The sequence below is a fragment of the Mirounga angustirostris genome, unplaced genomic scaffold, assembly GCF_029215605.1.
Source record: "Mirounga angustirostris isolate CCGP_5_RB_7025 unplaced genomic scaffold, mMirAng1.0.hap1 SCAF_9, whole genome shotgun sequence".
Taxonomy (NCBI): domain Eukaryota; kingdom Metazoa; phylum Chordata; class Mammalia; order Carnivora; family Phocidae; genus Mirounga; species Mirounga angustirostris.
In genome coordinates, this window is record NW_026991717.1 from 85,355,400 (window position 1) to 85,374,084 (window position 18,685).

Consider the following 18,685-nt stretch of genomic DNA (forward strand, 5'->3'; position numbering starts at 1 on the left):
GAGGCTGTCCTGTGCATCCCTAACCTGTACCCATTAGCTGCCAGTAGCAACTCCATCCCCAGTTATGACAACCAGAAATGTCTCCAGACATTGCTAAATGTTCCCTTCAGGGCAAAAATGTCCTTAGTGGAGAATCACTGGTTTAAGTAGAAGAGCTCCTATAAGTGAAGCCTATTTTAACTTTTTAGAATCATAGGATGACAAACCTGGAAGACTAATCGATTCCTTATTTGACAGTTTAGGAGACTGAGGTGAGAAAGGCAGACGGAGAGAGAGAATCTTAAGCAGGCTCTACACGGGGCTTGATCCTACAACCCTGAGATCATGACCTGAGTTGAAATCAAGAGTCGGACATTTAACGGACGGAGCAACCCAGGCGCCCCAGCAGTGGCTGTACTATTTTATATATCCAAAGAAATGTAAAGCCTTCCTACTTCTCCACATTTCTCCCAAACTTCTTTTCTTTTTTTTTTTTAATTATAGCCATCCTAGTCTGTGTGAGGAGGTGATACCACATTGCGGCTTTAATTTGCATTTCCTCAATGACCAATGAAGTTGGCTATCTTTTTCACATGCTTATTGGCCATTCGTATATCTTCTTTGGAGAAATATCTATTCCAGTCTATTTCTTATTTTTATTGGGTTCTCTTTGTTATTGTGTTGTAAGAATTCTTTATATGTTCTGGATATTAAACTCTTATCAGATATATGATTTGCCAATGTTTCTCCCATTCTGTGAGTTGTCTTTACTTTCTTGATAATGTCCTTTGATGCACAAAAATTTTTAATTTTGATGAAATCCAATTTATCTATTTGTTCTTTTGTTGTTTATGCTTTTGGTGTCAAACTAAGAATCCACTGCCAAATTCAACATAATAAAGTTTAATCTGATATTTTCTTGTAATAGTTTTATAGTTTTAACTATTTAGGTTGTTGGTCAATTCTGAATTATATTTGTATGGTCATACCACTGAGATATTGTGGGTTCATTTCCAGACCAACACAATAAAGCAAATGTCACAATAAAGTCAAATGAATTTTTTCGGTTACCCAGTGCATATAAAAGTTATGTTTACATTATACTGTACTCTATTAAATGTGCAATAGCATTATGTCTAAAATAAACGATGTATATGCATTCATTGAAAAATACTTTATTGCTAAAAATGCTAACCATCATCTACGCTTTCAGCAAGTTATAATCTTTTTGTTGGTGGAGGGTTCTGCCTCAGTGTTAATGGCTGCTGACTGATCAGGGCAGTGGTTGCTGAAGATTGGGTGGCTGTGGCAATTTCTTAAAATAAGACAATGACATTTGCCACATCCATTGACTCTTCCTTTCACAAATGATTTCTCTGTAGCATGCAAAGTTCTTTGATAGCATTTTACCCACAGAAGATCTTCTTTCAGGATTGGAGTGAATCTTCTCAAACCCTGCTAAGTTTGTGTCATATCCTAAATCCTTTGTTTTCATTTCAGTAATCCTCACAGCATCTTCATTAGGAGTAGACTCCATCTCAAGAAGCCACTTTTTTTTATCTGTAAGAAGTAACTCATCTGTTAAAGTTTGATCTGAGATTGCAGTAAGTCAGTCACATCTTAAGGCTCCCCTTCGAATTCTAGGTTTCTTGCTATTTCCACCACATCTATAGTTACTTCCCCCACTGAGGTCTTAAATCCTTCAAAGTCATCATTGAGAGTTGGAATCAACTTCTTCCAAGCTCCTGTTAATATTGATATTTTGACCTCTTCCCATGAATCACAAATATTCTTAATGACATCTAGAATGGTGAATCTTTTCCAAAAGTTTTTTTTTTTTTTTTTTTTTAAGATTTTATTTATTTATTTGACAGAGAGAGAGCACAAGTAGGCAGAGTGGGAGGGAGAGGGGTAAGCAGGCTCTCCACTGAGCAGGGAGCCTGATGTGGGACTCGATCCCAAGACCCCCTGGGATCATGACCTGCACCGAAGGCAGATGCTTAACCGACTGAGCCACCCAGGTGCCCCTCCAACAGGTTTTCAATTTACTTTTCCCAGATGCATCAAAAGAATCACTACCTATGGCTGCTATGGCCTTATAAAATATATTTCTTAAATAATAAGACTTGAAAGTCAAAAATACTTCTTGATCTGTGGATTACAGAATGGATGTTGTGTTAGGCATGAAACTACATTAACCTCACTGAACATCTCCATTAGAGCTCTCAGGCGACCAGGTGCATTGTCAATGAGCAGTAATATTTTGAAAGAAACTTTTTTCTGAGCAGTAGTTCTCAACAGTGGGCTTAAAATATTCAGTAAACCATGTTATAAACAGACACATATCATCCAGGTTTTGTTGTTACATTTCTAGAGCACAGCCAGAGTAGATTTAGCATAATTCTTAAGGGCTCTATGAACTTTAGAATGGTAAGTGAGCATTGGCTTCAACTTAATGTCACCAGCTGCATTAGACCCTAATAAAAGAGCCTGTTCTTTGAAGCTTTTGAAGTCAGGCATTGACTTCTATCTATGAAAATTCTAGATGGCATCTTCTTCCAATAGGCTATTTCATCCACATTGAAAATCTGTTGCTTAGTGTAGCCACCTTCATTAATTAGCTAAATCTTCTGGATATCTTGCTGCTTCACCTTGCACTTTTGTTATGGAGATGCCTTCTTTTCTTATACTCAAGCTTTCCTTCTGCAGCTTCCTCACCCCTCTCAGCCTTGATAGAACTGAAGGGAGTTAGGGCCTTGTTCTGGATTAGGTTTTGGCTTAAGGGAATGTTTTGTCTGATTTGATCTTCTTTCCAGGCCATTAAAATTTTTTCCATTTCAGCGATAAGACTGCTTTGCTTTCTTGTTCATGTGTTCACTGGAGTAGAACTTTTAATTTCTTTCAAGAATTTTTCCTTTGTATTCACAACTTGGCTGTTTGGCTCTAGAGGCCTAGCTTTCAGTTTATGTTGGCTTTTCAACATGCCTTCCTCACTAAGCTTAATCAGTTCCAGCTTTTGATATAAAGTGAGACACATGTGACTTCCTTTCACTTGAACACTTAGAGGACATTGTAGAGTTATTAATTGGTGTAATTTCAATATTGTTATGTCTCAGGAAATAGGGAGGCTTAGGGAGAGGGGTAGAGATGGAAGAATGACTGGTTAGTGGACTAGTTAGAACACATACAACATTTATTGGTTACATTTGTTGTTTTATATGGGTATGGTTCATGGTGCCGCCCAAATAATTACAATGGTAACATCAAAGATCACTGATTACAGATCTGAATAACAAATAATGAAAAAGTTTGAAATATTGCAGAATTACCAAAATGTGACAGAGACACAAAGTGAGCAAATGCTGTTGGAAAAATGGCACTGATAGACTTACTTGATGTAGAGTTGCCACAAATCTTCAATTTGTAAAAAACACACTATCTGTGAAATGCAGTAAAGCAAAGTGCAACAAAATGAAGTATGCCTGCATTTGGCATGAAGTAGGCATCCAAATTCATTTGCGTAAGGTTATCCAGATATCCCAGCACCATCTGTTAAAGAGAGAGACTATTTTTTTCTCCATTGAATGGTCTTGGTATCCTCGTAAAAAATCAACTGGCCATAGATATTTGGGTTTCTTTCTGGGCCTTTTATTCTTTTCATTGGTCTATATGTCTATCCTTATGTTTGTACCTCACTATTTTGGTTAATGTAGCTTTGTAGTAAGTTTTGAAATCAAAACGTGCATCCTCCAGCTTTTCCTTTTTCAATATTGTCTTGACTATTTGAGGCTCCCTGTAATTCCATATGAACTTGTGGATTAGTTTATCCATTAATGCAAGAAAGACCATTGGAATTTTTATAGGGATTGCAGTGAATCTGTAGATCACTTTTGAGAGTAGTGCATTTTAGTTGTGTGGTCTTTTAATCTGTGAACTGAGAATACCTTTCCATTTAATTAGGTCTTTCATTTCTTTCAGCATTGTTTTTATAGTTTTTAGTGTACATGTCTTTCACCTCCTTGATTAATTACTTGTATTTTATTCTTTTGGATGTTGTAGTAAAGTAATTGTTTTTTTATTTCCTTTTTAGATTATTCATTGCTGGTGTATAGAAACAATTGATTTTTGTATATTGATCTGTGACTTGCAACTCTGTTGAATTCATGTATTAATTTTTTGGTGGATTCTTTGGGATATTCTCTATGTAGAATCACGCCATTTGCAAATAGGGATAGTTTTACATCTTCCCTTCCAATTTGGATGCCTTTATTTCTTTTTCTTGCATAATTGCTCTCTAGGATTTCCATACAATGCTGAATAGCAGTGATGATATTAGGCATCTTTATCTTGTTCTTGACCTTAGAGGGAAAGCTTTCAGTCTTTTATCATTGAATGTTATATGTGGATTTTTCGTGAATTTTTTATATCATGTCAAGGGAGTTCCCTTCTATTCCTGTTTTGCTGAGTATTTTATCATAAAAGGAAGTTGAATTTTGTCAAGTGCTTTTTCTACAATCTGTTGAGATGGTCATGTGGGTATGTTTCCTTTGTTGTTAATATGATGTTTTACATGGATTATGTTGAACCACCCTTGTATTTCTGGGATAAATCCCACTTTATTCATGGTATTTAATCCTTTTTAAATTTATTTATTTATTTATTTATTTATTTATTTATTTATTTATTTATTTATTTATTAGAGAGAGAGACAGAGAAAAAAGGAGCCTGAGTAGGGGCAGGGGAAGGAGCAGAGGGAGGGAGAGAGAGAATCTCAAGTAGACTCTCAAGTAGGGTCAGAGCCTGCCACTGGGCCTGATCCCACCCCGAGATCACAACCTGAGCCGAAATCTAGAGGACGCCCAAGACTGAGCCATCCAGGTGCCCCAGTGTTTAATCCTTTTAATGTGCTTTTCTATTTCTTCTAGAGTAAGTTTTGGTTAAAGTGTGTGTTTCAGGAATGTGTCCATTTCATCTCATTATTTGTTGGCATAACATCTCGTATAATTCTTTTAATTTCTGTAAGGTCACTAGTAATGTCCCCACTTTTACTTCTAATTTTATTTACATCTTCATTTTTTTAATTGATCTAATTAAAGTTAGGAGAATTTTTCAAATATTCATGTCTCTCTGCTGTAATCTTTATGATTTCCTTCCTTCTGCTGGTTTGGGGTTTAGTTTGCTCTTTTTCTACTTCCTTAAGGTATAAAGTTAAGTTGTTGATTTGAGAAGTCTTCTTTTTTAATATAACCATCTACAGCTGTGAATTTCCCTCTTAGCACTGCTTTCACTCCATTCCATTACTTTTGGTATGTTGTGTTTTCATGTTCATGTTTCTCAAGGTGTTGTTATGGGTTGAATTATGTCCCCACAAAAAAAGATGCAAAGTCTAACCCCCAATACCTCAGAATAAGACATTATTTGGAAATAGGGTCTTTACAGAAAAATTATAATGAGGTCATTAGGGTGATTCTAATCCAATATGATTATATCCTTATAAAATAGGGGAAATTTAGATACAGAGACAGACATGCACAGAAGACTATATGAAGAGACATGAAAATGCCACTTGATTATTATGGTCTATAGCATGTTTTGAAATCAGGAACTGTAAAGCCTCCACTTTGTTCTTTCTCAAGTTTGCTTTCGCTATCAGGGTCTTTTGTGGTTCCATATGAATTTTAGGATTTTCTTTTTCTGCAAAAAATGCCATTGGGATTTTGATAGGGATTGCATTGAATCTGTAGATTGCTTTGGGTAGTATAGATATTTTAACAATTTGTCTTCCAACTCACAAACAGTATCTTCTTTTAGCAATGTTTTATAGGTTTCAGTGTAAAAGTTACCTCTCAGTTTATTGCTAAGCCTTTCATCCTTTTATCCTTATTGATGATAAATGGATTTTCTTAATTTCCTTTTCAGATTGGTTAGTGTACAGAAACAATTGATTTATATATATATGTAAAATCTTGTTCTGTTTCTCTAGAGAACCCTGACTAAATGCACATGGCATCCTCAGGTACTTGTAAGCAAAATTTTTATTCATTATTTTATTTCCAGAACTGATTGTGGAGTACCTGGCACATTGCAAGAGGCTTAAGATATTTGTGGACTTGAAAGCATTCATGATCAGACATTCTTTTGCTCTCTGTACAGAAAGAGGAGAGTTCATTTTCTTTTCCCTCTCATCCCTAGCCAAATTTCTGCAAAAGCCCAACTTATAGGCCTAGACATCTTTGATAATTAGTTTGAGAACAGGAAAGAAGGCTCTAATTGGTCTCTTTCATTTCCTAAAGACTGGCAACTGTTAGCAGGATAAAGAATAAAGAAATGTATATATGAGTGACTGTGGTGTGGAAAAGATTTGGGGAAAAATTAGCTATTGAGGTCTGAAACAGGAAAAGAACATTCGTTACTTCAGGTAAGTTAGAGGATGGACTGGGGAGAAAAGGCCTAATGTTTGAACTTACTGGATACCAAAGGTGGAAGAAAAACAAGTTACTGAAGGGAAAGAAAACACGAAGTTTTCTTTTTACCCAGGAGTCTTTTAGCACCCACATGAGCTTTAAAAAAAACTAGGGTTAATGTACCTTTACCTAGAGAAAAATAGTATAATTACTTTCTCTAAATTTAACCAATGAATCCATTATTTGGTTTGATATTTCTCAATGTTGTGGTCACTCTCCCCCCTGGTTTCTTCTTACTCCTTAGCTAGGAAAAGCAACTTTCTTTCCTTTCTTTTGCACATAATTTGAGTTGGCCCTAAACATTTTCAGAGGCCATTCTTGATTGGAGTGCCCTTCCCATCTACTCTAACAAATTATACCACTCCTCTTTTTGTCTCATATATTCAGTGGTATTTTGTCTGTAAATATCTGATTCAGACCTTGACTGAAGAAAAAATGTATTTCAAAGCTGAATCTTTAACAAACCTCTTTCGAGCACTGTCCATTCATTACACTATAATAGCCAAGAGTTTGTGAATATTATAATCTATTTTGTTCCAACCAATTTTTTAAAAGATTTTATTCATTTATTTTAGAGAGAGAGCAGGGGGAGGGGCAGAGGAGAGGGAGACAGAATCCTAAGCAGACCCCTTCTGAGTAGGGGGCCCAACGGGGGACTTGATCTCAGGACCCCAAGATCACCACCCCAGCAGAAATCAGAGTCCCATGCTGAACCAACTGAGCCATCAGGCACCCCTGTTCCAACCAATTTATATTCAATTTTTTTTTTGTCTTTTTTCTTTTCCTTTTTTTTGCACTTACTGAAGTGTAAGTTCCTTTCATTAACTTGAACCATTAACTTGGGAAACTGTCAACACTTCATATTATACCTATTCTCTGGGGATGTGTAAAAACAAACAATCCATTATCATTGCTTAACAAACACCCAGAAGAGTACCAGGCACATAGTATGTACTCAATAATTATTTGGTGTCTGAAGGAGTTAAGGTGACATTTATAAAAGCAATACTGTTACATGGAACAAGAAAACCACATTTGAATTACTAGCAGCTATTTAATTATGCCAGTCCTTTCTTGTTTCAACACAGAGGTACACGAATTGAGGACTTAATTCTTTGTTTAATTCTGGAAGATTCAACATCGTGTCTTAAAGAATTCATTAGTTGAACGTAAGCATCCAGATCCCGTCCTATAGTACTTCAGTCAAAAAGTTTACCACCTCCAAGTTTTAGTTTGTAAACATTCCCAGGCCAGGAGTCAGGTATTGCTTTTTGCTCACCCAACTGGAATCCACTTCAGCCCTTTTCATTCAACCATCACTTCACAACATGCCGGCCTCTCCCCTGTGTCCTCTCACCCCAAACCACAGACAAACCAAGCAGGAAACCACAATTGTTCCAGCTTCTTGGAGAGTGCAACCCTAACTTTGAGGCCACAAGACACGTTTTTAACCACACGGTTTCCTTCCTCTGGCCCGATTAGGTTTTGTCCGGACAATATTTTGCTCTCGCAAGACGCGCCCGTCGTCTCGGAGTCGAAGACCGTAGCGTCCTGCCGCAGCAGCCACCGAAACCATCGTAACAGCTTTCTTTTTCCTCCAAACTCCTACACGTACTTCCTAAGCTCCTCAGTCGTCTAGAAGCCCCGCCCCGCGGCTTTGGCGCCGCGGTGTGCGCATGCCCGGTGCGCGCCGCCTGCCCCTGCCGGGCGCCCGGTCCGCCTTCGTTCCCCGTGGGCCCCGCTCGCGGCGTGCGGCTGGCTTCCTCCCCAGCCGAGCCCCGCCCGGTCGTTTGCGGGCGCGCGCCCCTCCTCAGGCGGGTGGGCCGCAGGGTCGGGAGGCTTCGAGCGAAAGTCGATTGGCTGACGTGGTGGCCGCTCGTAGGGCCTCAGAAACTCTGGGCGAGCGCGCAGAGTCGGCTCTCCAGGCAGTGCCAGGCGCATCTCAGGTAAACAGGTAGGCTGGGAGGTTTGGGCGACGGAGAAAAGGAGGGTGGGCTTAGATCCAGCCCTGGAATTTCCGGCCGCAAGAGGAGCGACTGCGCGGAATCTGCGCCCGGTGAATGTTGGTCCCGCACGGTCAGGAGTGATGGGGCTCCCGCGAAGGTCAGCGTCTTGGGATCCGCAGGTCCTCCTTCTGGGCATAATTTCGGCATCCTCCCGTTTCCTATGACACGACTTCAGCTGAGCATTTATTCAAGGGTGTAGGTTTTTGTTTGTTTTTCCCTTAAGTGGCGGTTAGTTGGAGAGTTCAGGTTCTGGCTCAACCTGTGATTGTGTGTCCTTGAGAGTCACTTAATCATTGTGTGTTTCAGTTCTCACACTTGTAAGTTGCAGCAAAGAATGCGATGCTTTCTTAGGCACAGAGACCGTGCTGTAGAAAGATACTGTTAGAATTTTTGGCTTCACAGTGTGTCTGAGCCCAAATTTCTCTGGAAGGTGACACCACCCAACAGTATTTGTGAAGTATTTTAAGCTCCAGGGATGAAAGGAACTAGATAAACACAAGGTAGCAGCATAATTAGGCAGGGTGGTAGAAAGAAAAAAAATCTTTTTAACCCCCCACAAGAACAGGCTTTTTTGAAAAGCTCCTTTGAACATGTTATGCACTGTGGCAGTAGACAGAGGTAAACCAAAACAAAGGGCCAAACAAAACACATTTCAAGGTCCCCCCACCCTCCAGGTAACTTTAACATACTTTCATAAATTATTGGCTTTTCGAAGTTTCTCCATGGGATCTAGTGTGGTACTAACTGAAAATGACAGTTACATAATTATTTGAGTATCCTGTGCAGTAGTGTACCAAGAAAATTAATTAAAATGAAGCTGACTTCTATATAAGATAACAAGATACCTCATTGATGAAAAGTAATGATGGCAAGTAAGAAAAATGAAAGGGGGGTGTACACAATTTTCTTTTAAAGGCATAGATTTTATAAAAATCTTTTTAGTGTGTTATTTTTTAGGGTATAATAGATACAGAGAAAACCGTATAAATCCTAAGTGTACAACTCATTGAATTTTCACAAAGCGTACATATTCATGTATCTAGTACTGGATCAAGAAGGAGCATTACTTGCATCTTAGAAACCCCACTTTCTGTGACCCATTTCCAAGGGTAACTATTATGTCGATTTCTAAAGTCATCTATGAATTTACCTATTATTGACTTTATATAAATGGAATCGTACAGTAAATAGTCCTTTGAGTCTCATTTTTGCTTAATATTATATTTGTTAGATTTATACAAGTTCGGTAGCAGTAGTTCTCATGCTGTATAGTATTCCATCTAGCTTCTGGTTATTATGAATGGGGCTTCTATGAACATTTTTATAAGTACTGTTGACCCTTGAACAGCATGAATTTGGACTGTAGGGGTCCACTTATGCATGGATTTTTTTCAATAAATACAGTACACTACTGTAAATGTATATTCTCTTCCTTATGATTTTCTGAATGTTTTCTTTTCTCCAGCTTGTTTTATTGTAAGAATATAGTATATAATACATATCCACAATGTGTATAAATAGACTTTATGTTATTGATAAGGCTTCCAGTCAACAATAGGCTATTAGTAATCAAATTCTTAACGAGTCAAAAGTTAAACTTGGATTTTTGAATGTGGGGGATTGGTGCTTCTAACTCCTGCATTATTCAAGGGTCAATTGTATTTTGGTGAATATATGTATACATTTATGTTGGGTATACATATACCTATTGGTGAAATGGCTATATTATAGGATATGCAGGTATGTATTTTTGGTATATAGTACCGAGAAAGTTTTTGAAGTTAGTTGTGTCAACACTCCTATTAGCATTGTTTGAGAATTCTGGCTCCTCCAAAAGCTTGCAACACTTAGTGTTGTCTTTTTCATTTTAACCATCTGGTGGATTTATAGTGATCACATTGGGGTTTTCCCCTCATTTCCCTAATGACTAGTAATATTTAATACCTTTTCATATGTTTATTGCTCATTTAGATATCCTCTATTTCAGGGGTCATTAAATTTTTCTGTAAGGGACCAGATAGTAAATATAGGCAGTCTTTGCTTTATAGAGTTGCATTTAATGCAGTACTGTGTAAAGCTAGGACTGCTTGTATTTTAGGCTTTGCAGATCATATACAGCCTCTGTTGTATTTTCTTCCTTCCTCCCTCCCTCCCTCCCTCCCTCCCATCTTTCCTTCCTTTCCTTCCTTCTTTTTTTCTTTTTTCTTTTTTTCTTTCTTTTTTTGCCTGCCTATTTGTTTGCCTTCCCTCCCTCTCCCCCTCCCTCCCTTCCTCCCTCCTTTCTTTCATTCTTGTTTCGTAGATTGCTAAGACCTACTATGTTGAAAAATCACTGTTCAAAAATGACAGTTCAGGGACATCTGGGTGGCTCTGTCAATTAAGCGTTCGGCTCTTGATTTCAGCTCAGTTCCTGATCTCAGGGTGGTGAGATCAAGCCCCATGTCAGGCTGCTTGCTGCTCAGCAGAGAATCAGCTCAAGATTCTCTGTCTCCCTCTGCTCGCCCCCCCGCCCCCCCCCCATGTGCACTCCTCTGCACTCTTTCTCTCTCTCTCTCAAATAAATAAATAAATCTTTAAGAAAAAAAAGGAAGACAGCTCAATCTTTAGCCCATTGGTGATGGTGAAATTATTGAGAGGGGCTACATTGAAAAAAAATCTAAACACATAGTGATGTTAAGTATTGTGTGCTATAGTGTTTTGAGATTAAATAATAGTATTAAGCAGCATGTGCTGTAGTGTTTTGGAGTTAAATTCAAAATATCTAAGCATACTTTCTTTGCTTCTTATCAGTTTTACCTCAAGGCTAATTAGAGAGCTGTTTCAGGCTTCTCTAAACTGTTCTTATTACTCCTACTTTTTCCTATCCCTTTAAAGCCGATGAACAAAAGAGGTAAGAGGTGAGAAAAGAAAGGAGACAACCCTTTTCTGATATTCTGATATTCTAATAGTCCCTAAAGGCTAGGAAGGGATAAATATCCAAGCAGTTCTGGACACTTAGAGTAAAAAAGTATAAAGAGCATAAAATACTTCCTGCAATACTTTGAGATTCTTTTGAGCTGTTCCATTGTGGTATGGCTTGATTAAAATTTATATCTACCTGATTGAGTATACTCATAATTTGGAAGATAATAATAGCCAATGGCTTGGGCCATGAAACTCAGCTGTGGCATCCCTGCTCATGGTGGAGGTCCTCTCTTTTTTAGATGCCCCATTAGGCTGCCTAGTTCATCTTCTCTTACGTTGGGCCTCCTGCCCTTCACTCAGTACCAAAAATATAAAAAAACTTTTGAGGGGCGCCTGGGTGGCTCAGTCATTAAGCGTCTGCCTTCGGCTGAGGTCATGATCTCAGGGTCCTAGGATCGAGCCCCGCATCAGGCTCCCTGTTCGATGGGAGGTCTGCTTCTCCCTCTCCCACTCCCCCTGCTTGTGTTCCCTCTCACTGTCTCTCTGTCAAATAAATAAATAAAATCTTTAAAAAAAAAACAAAAAAACTTTTGAAAGTGTCAGAACTTTCTTTGACTACTATTTCAGCCTATGTTAACATTTTTAGCTAACACTTCCTTTTTTTTTTTTAGGTGGTTTATAGGAGTGAGTTTGGGAATGTATTTAGATATAAGCTAATACTAATGAGAGACTTAGGGGTAATCTCCCTCAACTTGATCTTTTCTTGGAGATAGATAATTGAGTTTTGGTCATTCTTACTTGATTGTTATGCAAACACAGATTTATGATAAGCCATTAGGCCTAGCTTCCACCACCAACCACTGCTGTCCTTAAGCCTTTCTTATATAGAAATTCTTGATCCAGTGTGGAGAAAGGGGAACCCTCCTACACTGTTGGTGGGAATGCAAGCCAGTGCAGCCACTCTGGAAAACAGATGGAGGTTCCTCAAAAAGTTGAAAATAGAGCTACCCTACAAACCAGCAATTGCACTACTGGGTATTTACCCCAAAGATACAAATGTAGGGATCCGAAGGGGTATGTGCACCCCGATGTTTATAGCAGCAAGGTCCACAATAGCCAAACTATGGAAAGAGCTAAGATGTCCATCAACAGATGAATGGATAAAGGAGATGTAGTATATATATACAATGGAATATTATGCAGCCATCAAAAAAAAAAAAAACCCCAAACAAAATCTTGCCATTTTCAATGACGTGGATGGAACTAGAGGGTATTATGCTAAGCGACATAAGTCAATCAGAGAAAGGCATGTATCATATGATCTCACCGATATGAGGAATTCTTAATCTCAGGAAACAAACTGAGGGTTGCTGGAGTGGTGGGGGATGGGAGGGATGGGGTGGCTGGGTGATAGACATTGGGGAGGGTATGTGCTATGGTGAGCACTGTGAATTGCGTAAGACTGTTGAATCACAGACCCGTGCCTCTGAAACAAATAATACATTACATGTTAAAAAAAAAAAAAAAAGATAGTAGGGAGGGAAAAATGAAGGGGGGAAATTGGAGGGGGAGATGAACCATGAGAGACTATGGACTCTGAGAAACAAACTGAGGGTTTTAGAGGGGAGGGGGGTGGAGGGATGGGTTAGCCCGGTGATGGGTATTAAGGAGGGCACGTATTGAATGGAGCACTGGGTGTTATACTCAAACAATGAGTCATGGAACACTGCATCAAAAACTAATGATATATGATGACTAACATAACATAATAAAATAAAATTTAAAAAAAAAGAAATTCTTGATCCAGTTATGCATTTATATACATTTGTTTAGACACACATATTCACACATATTTTGACAAATACAAATACCTTACTGCTTTATAATTATCACACAAAACAACTGTACTTATATGCATTGTTTTCACCCTACTTCTTGAACCAGTGTTGGAGTCATTACCAATTATTATGGTTGGTAAAGGGTATAAAGTAGACCTCATGTAGTACAAATGTTTAATGGTACAGGACCCTGACTAATAGGGATAGATCTATCAGTCCACAGGTTGCCATTAGCTCCCTGGACATTGCCTGCATCATATTGTCATTGTTGACCTCTGGGACTCTGTATTTTCCAGGATTCCAGTGGGGACAAACCTTGCCTTTTCTGTTTGTAGTTTCTACTTTTATTTTATTTTATTATTATTTTTTTTTAAAGATTTTTATTTATTTATTTGACAGAGACACAGTGAAAGAGGGAACACAAGCAGGGGGAGAGTGAGAAGCAGACTCCCCGCTGAGCAGGGAGCCCGATGTGGGGCTCGATCCCAGGACTCTGCGATCATGACCTGAGCCGAAGGCAGACGCTTAACGACTGAGCCACCCAGGCGCCCCGTAGTTTCTACTTTTAGATACTTCATTTAGGTTATATTTAATCTTGTTTTCTTTAAGGTGACTGTGTTTCCCTGCTACAATCAATTATTTGTTGCTTTTATACTTCCAGCAAATTTATTACTAGTATGTCTAAATATCTGGGACTGGGGATGGGCAGAGGCCACCTACAGAGATAACTTTAGGGTTGGTGAAAGAAAAAGGTAATGCATAATATCAATTTTTCCTGCTCTTGTGAGTACTGTATTATTATTCTCAACTTTCTTTTCTGTTTCTTGGATTTTGATACTATTATAAAGAGGGGATGGGGCTGTTTAAGGGCATTTATTGCAAAAGCAACATGCTATATAGTGCAAAGAGCACTGGGCATAAGAGCAGAGTAAGTGTGGTTTACTACCTGTCTATATTAACCTTTCCTGGAATTTGGCTCTCTCTTGTAAAATGAGGCATTTTGACCAAATATCTCTAATCCTTGGTAATTCTTTCCAAAAGACATGGTAGAGAAGCACAGAATTTAGAATTTAAATGATCCTAGAAGTCATTTAGGTTATTCTCTCAATTTTTCTCAGTGAGAACATTGAGGCCTTGAGAGATTGTATTTAGTCACATAGTTACTAGAATCCAGTTCTCCTGACTTATTCCAGTTGCCTTTTCTGTATGCTACTTTTAAGAGCCTACCTTCTAAAATAACCCTGGTATTCATCCTCTGTGTAATCCTTTTCCCTTGAGGGTAGACTACCAAGAGGCTCACTTCTAATAGGATATGACAAAAGGAGTGGGATGTCACTTATGAGATTATGTTGCGATAGACTATAACTTCTTTTTTGCTGGCCCTTTCTTGCTTGCTCACTTCGATGAAGCCATCTGCCAAATCATGAGCAGACCTATAGAAGGACCCACCTGACAAGGAATTGAGGGGAGCCTTTGGCCAGTAGCCCACAGGGAAAGTTCAGTCACCCCCTGGGAGCTGAATCCTGCCAACAACCACTGAGTGAAGTTAGAAGATCTTGTCCCAGTTAAACCTTGAAATGACTGTAGCCCTGCCTGATGCCTTGATTACCATCTTGTGAGAGACCCTGAACTGGAGGTCCTAGCTAAGCAACACCAGATTCCTCAGGAACTGAGATAACAAATGTGTGTTGTTTTAACCTGCTAAATTTTGGGGTAATCTATTTAGTAGCAACGAATAAGTAATAAATTGCTCTTAGTAATTTTTAATTTTTAATAAATTTTTAATTAAAAATTTTTTAAAAAGATTTTATTTATTTATTTGACAGAGAGACACAGTGAGAGTGGGAACACAAGCAGGGGGAGTGGGAGAGAGAGAAGCAGGCTTCCTGCCGAGCAGGGAGCCTGATGCGGGGCTCGATCCCAGGACCCTGGGATCATGACCTGAGCCGAAGGCAGATGCTCAACGACTGAGCCACCCAGGTGCCCCTAATAAAAAATTTTTAATAAATAGTTCACCCTGAAGTTTTTGTGAACATAACTTCGGTTTTTATCATTTTAAATATGTTTGGGGTTATGTTATTTTTACTTTTTAAAAATTAAAATATTAATCATTTAACTGTTCTGTATTTGTTTTAGTTATAACTTAATTGCTGTGTGTTTGATCTCAAAACTGGCAATAATAAAGAGATGATTACTTTGAAAGTTGAGAATTACTACTTTGGTTGAAGGTTTCATTACAGTGGATGATTGATGAGACAAATTTACCGTAGAACTCCTTTTGGCAGTTGACACAAGCACCTTTGATTCAGTTATTGTCTGTATTGAAGGTGTTTTTAATTTAGATTGTTTACTGTTTGGGGTATATATACTCAGGTCATCTACTCTTGCTTATCTGTAGTTTTGCATTATGGTGATTTGATTGTATATATAAATGCTGCTTTGAGAATTGCCTTTAGTATCCCTGGATTTATAAATTTTGGAAGCTACTGGAGGACAACAGGGATTATTTTGCTGGAACCCTTAATCCTGAATCTTGTTTTATTTTCTGTTGAAGTATACCAACATCCCCTCTTCATAATTTTATCTTGGGAATTTTGCTTCAGAATAAGTGTCGAAAAACTGAAAAAAAAAATGAGTAAATAAATAAATGATATAGATCAGTGAAGTTTTAAAAAAACTTTATTGTAGGGCGCCTGGGTGGCTCAGTCGTTAAGCGTCTGCCTTCGGCTCAGGTCATGATCCCAGGGTCCTGGGATCCAGTCCCACATCGGGCTCCCTGCTCTGCGGGAAGCCTGCTCCTCCCTCTCCCACTCCCCCTGCTTGTGTTCCTGCTCTCGCTGTGTCTCTCTCTGTCAAAAAAATAAATAAAATCTTTTTAAAAAAATAAATAAATAAAAATAAAAAACTTTATTGTAAAATGTAATAAATGTGAAGAAAAGGATATAAAATATATGTGGACAGTTGAATGAATAATTAAAAAGTTAACACCCATAGTTTGGCTATTGTGGACATTGCTGCTATAAACACTGGGGTGCACGTACCCCTTCAGATCACTACATTTGTATCTTTGGGGTAAATACCCAGTAGACAATTACTGGGTCATAGGGTAGCTCTATTTTCAACTTTTTTTTTTTTTTTTTTAAGATTTTTATTGATTTATTTGACAGAGACACAACGAGAGGGAACACAAGCAGGGGAGTAGAAGAGGAAGAAGCAGGCTTCCCTCAGAGCAGGGAGCCTGATGCAAGGCTCGATCCCAGGACCCTGGGATCATGACCTGAGCCGAAGGCAGACGCTTAATGACTGAGCCACCCAGGCGCCCCTATTTTCAACTTTTTGAGGAACCTCTATACTGTTTTCCAGAGTGGCTGCACCGGCTTGCATTCCCACCAACAGTGTAGGAGGGTTCCCCTTTCTCCACATCCCCGTCAACATCTGTCGTTTCCTGACTTGTTAATTTTAGCCATTCTGCTGGTGTGAAGTGGTATCTCATTGAGGTTTTGATTTGGATTTCCGTGATGTCGAGCGATGTTGAGCACTTTTTCATGTGTCTGTTGGCCATCTGGATGTCTTTGGAAAAATGTCTGTTCCTGTCTTCTGCCCATTTCTTGATTGGATTATTTGTTCTTTGTTGTTTTTTTTTTTATTATTATTTTTTAAATTTTATTTATTTATTCATGAGAGACAGAGAGAGAGAGAGAGAGAGAGGCAGAGGGAGAAGCAGGCTCCCAAGGAGCAGGGAGCCCAATGCGGGACTCAATCCCAGGACCCTGAGATCATGACCTGAGCCGAAGGCAGACGCTTAACCATCTGAGCCACCCAGGCGCCCGGATTATTTGTTCTTTGGGTGTTGAGTTTGATAAGTTCTTTATAGATTTTGGATACTAGCCCTTTATCTGATACGTCATTTGTAAATATCTTCTCCCATTCTGTCGGTTGTCTTTTGGTTTTGTTGACTGTTTCTTTTGCTGTGCAAAAATGAAGGGGGGGAAAATCGGAGGAGGAGACAAACCATGAGAGACTATGGACTCTGAGAAACAAACTGAGGGTTCTGGAGTGGAAGGGGGTGGGGGGATGGGGGGATGGGTTAGCCTGGTGATGGGTATTAAAAAGGGCGCATATTGAATGGAGCACTGGGTGTTATACACAAACAATGAATCATGGAACACTACATCAAAAAAAAAAATTAACACCCATGTAACGACCATCAAAATATCTTGAGTAATCATTGAAATGTTTAAGTCCTTGCTTTGTATATGGTTTTGTTTTTTTCTTAATGCTGTGTGAATATGAGTGTGCATGTGTGTGAGAGAGAGAGAGAGAGAGAGAGATGTGAATTCTGTGGTATGGTGCAATGCTTTATGTGTCTATTAGGTGAAGTTTGTTAATGCCGTTGTTAAAATCTCTTTCCCTACTGATTGTGTGTGTGTGTGTGTGTGCACGTGCATGTGATTGATGAATTGATGAATACTAAGAATTTGCAGTGTGTTAAATCTCTATAATCATAGATTTATTTCTCTCTAGTAGTTCTATCATTTTTGATTTATTTATTTTAAAGTCATGTTATTAGAAACATAAAACTTGTAACTGGTCTGTCTTTTTATGAATTGAATCTTTTTTTTACCCCACTAAGAACTTTTCCTTTTTATCTCTAGTAACGCCTTTTGTTTTAAAGTCTAGTCTGATTTTTTAAAAACTTTATTTTGAAATAGTTTTAGACTTACTTAAAAGTTGGAGAAATAGTAGGGAGTTCCTGTAAACTCTTCACCCTACTACTGTTAACACAATGCATTATCATAGTACAATGACCAAAACCAAGAAATTAATATTGTTACAATGTTATTCACTAAATTATACACTTTATCCAAATATCACTGTTTTTTTCCATTAATTTTTTCTTGTTGTTCTAGGACCCAGTCCATATCCAATGTTGCATTTAGTTGTGTTTCCTGAGTCTTCTCCCATCCGTGACCTCTTTTGAATTTTGATATAGCTATGTTAGCCTTCTTTTGGTTAATGTGTGCATAGAATTGGATTTTTAAAAATTCAGTGGGACAGGGGCGCCTGGGTGGCTCAGTCGTTAAGTGTCTGCCTTCGGCTCAGGTCATGATCTCAGGGTCCTGGGATCGAGCCCTGCTTCAGGCTCCCTGCTCAATGGGGAGCCTGCTTCTTCCTCTCCCACTGCCCCTGCTTGTGTTCCCTCTCTCACTGTGTCTCTCTCTGTCAAATAAATAAATAAAATCATTAAAAAAAAAAATTCAGTGGGACATCTTTGTCTTACAGTTGGAGCATTTGGTAACTGGATCATTAAATCCATTCGTATTTTGTATTATTCCATTTTCTATTTTCAGTTATGGAAATTATATATGGTTTACCATTCTTTTGTAGAAGCTATTGCATCTTGGAATGTATCTTTTCAGACCTTTATGTATTTCCTTACATGTGTATATATATCCAAACACATGGTTTGGCTTGTTTGCTTTTTTATTTTAAT

General features: G+C 38.5%; 1 protein-coding gene across 7 annotated transcripts in view; it reads left to right on the forward strand.

The window, feature by feature from the left end:
- The window catches only part of MIPOL1 (mirror-image polydactyly 1), a 318,590-nt gene that overhangs the window by 5,178 nt on the left and 294,727 nt on the right, over positions 1 to 18,685 (forward strand). For 4 of the 7 annotated variants that reach the window (XM_064570967.1, XM_064570968.1, XM_045900730.3 and 1 more), the window contains exon 1: positions 8,114 to 8,389. The exons of 1 other annotated variant lie outside the window; for it this stretch is intronic. The gene's annotated coding sequence lies outside the window, so the exon portion shown is untranslated. Of the gene's footprint in view, positions 1 to 8,111; positions 8,398 to 18,685 lie in introns of those variants that run through there. 2 more of the 7 variants (XM_045900736.3, XM_045900731.3) reach the window with 2 other exon arrangements.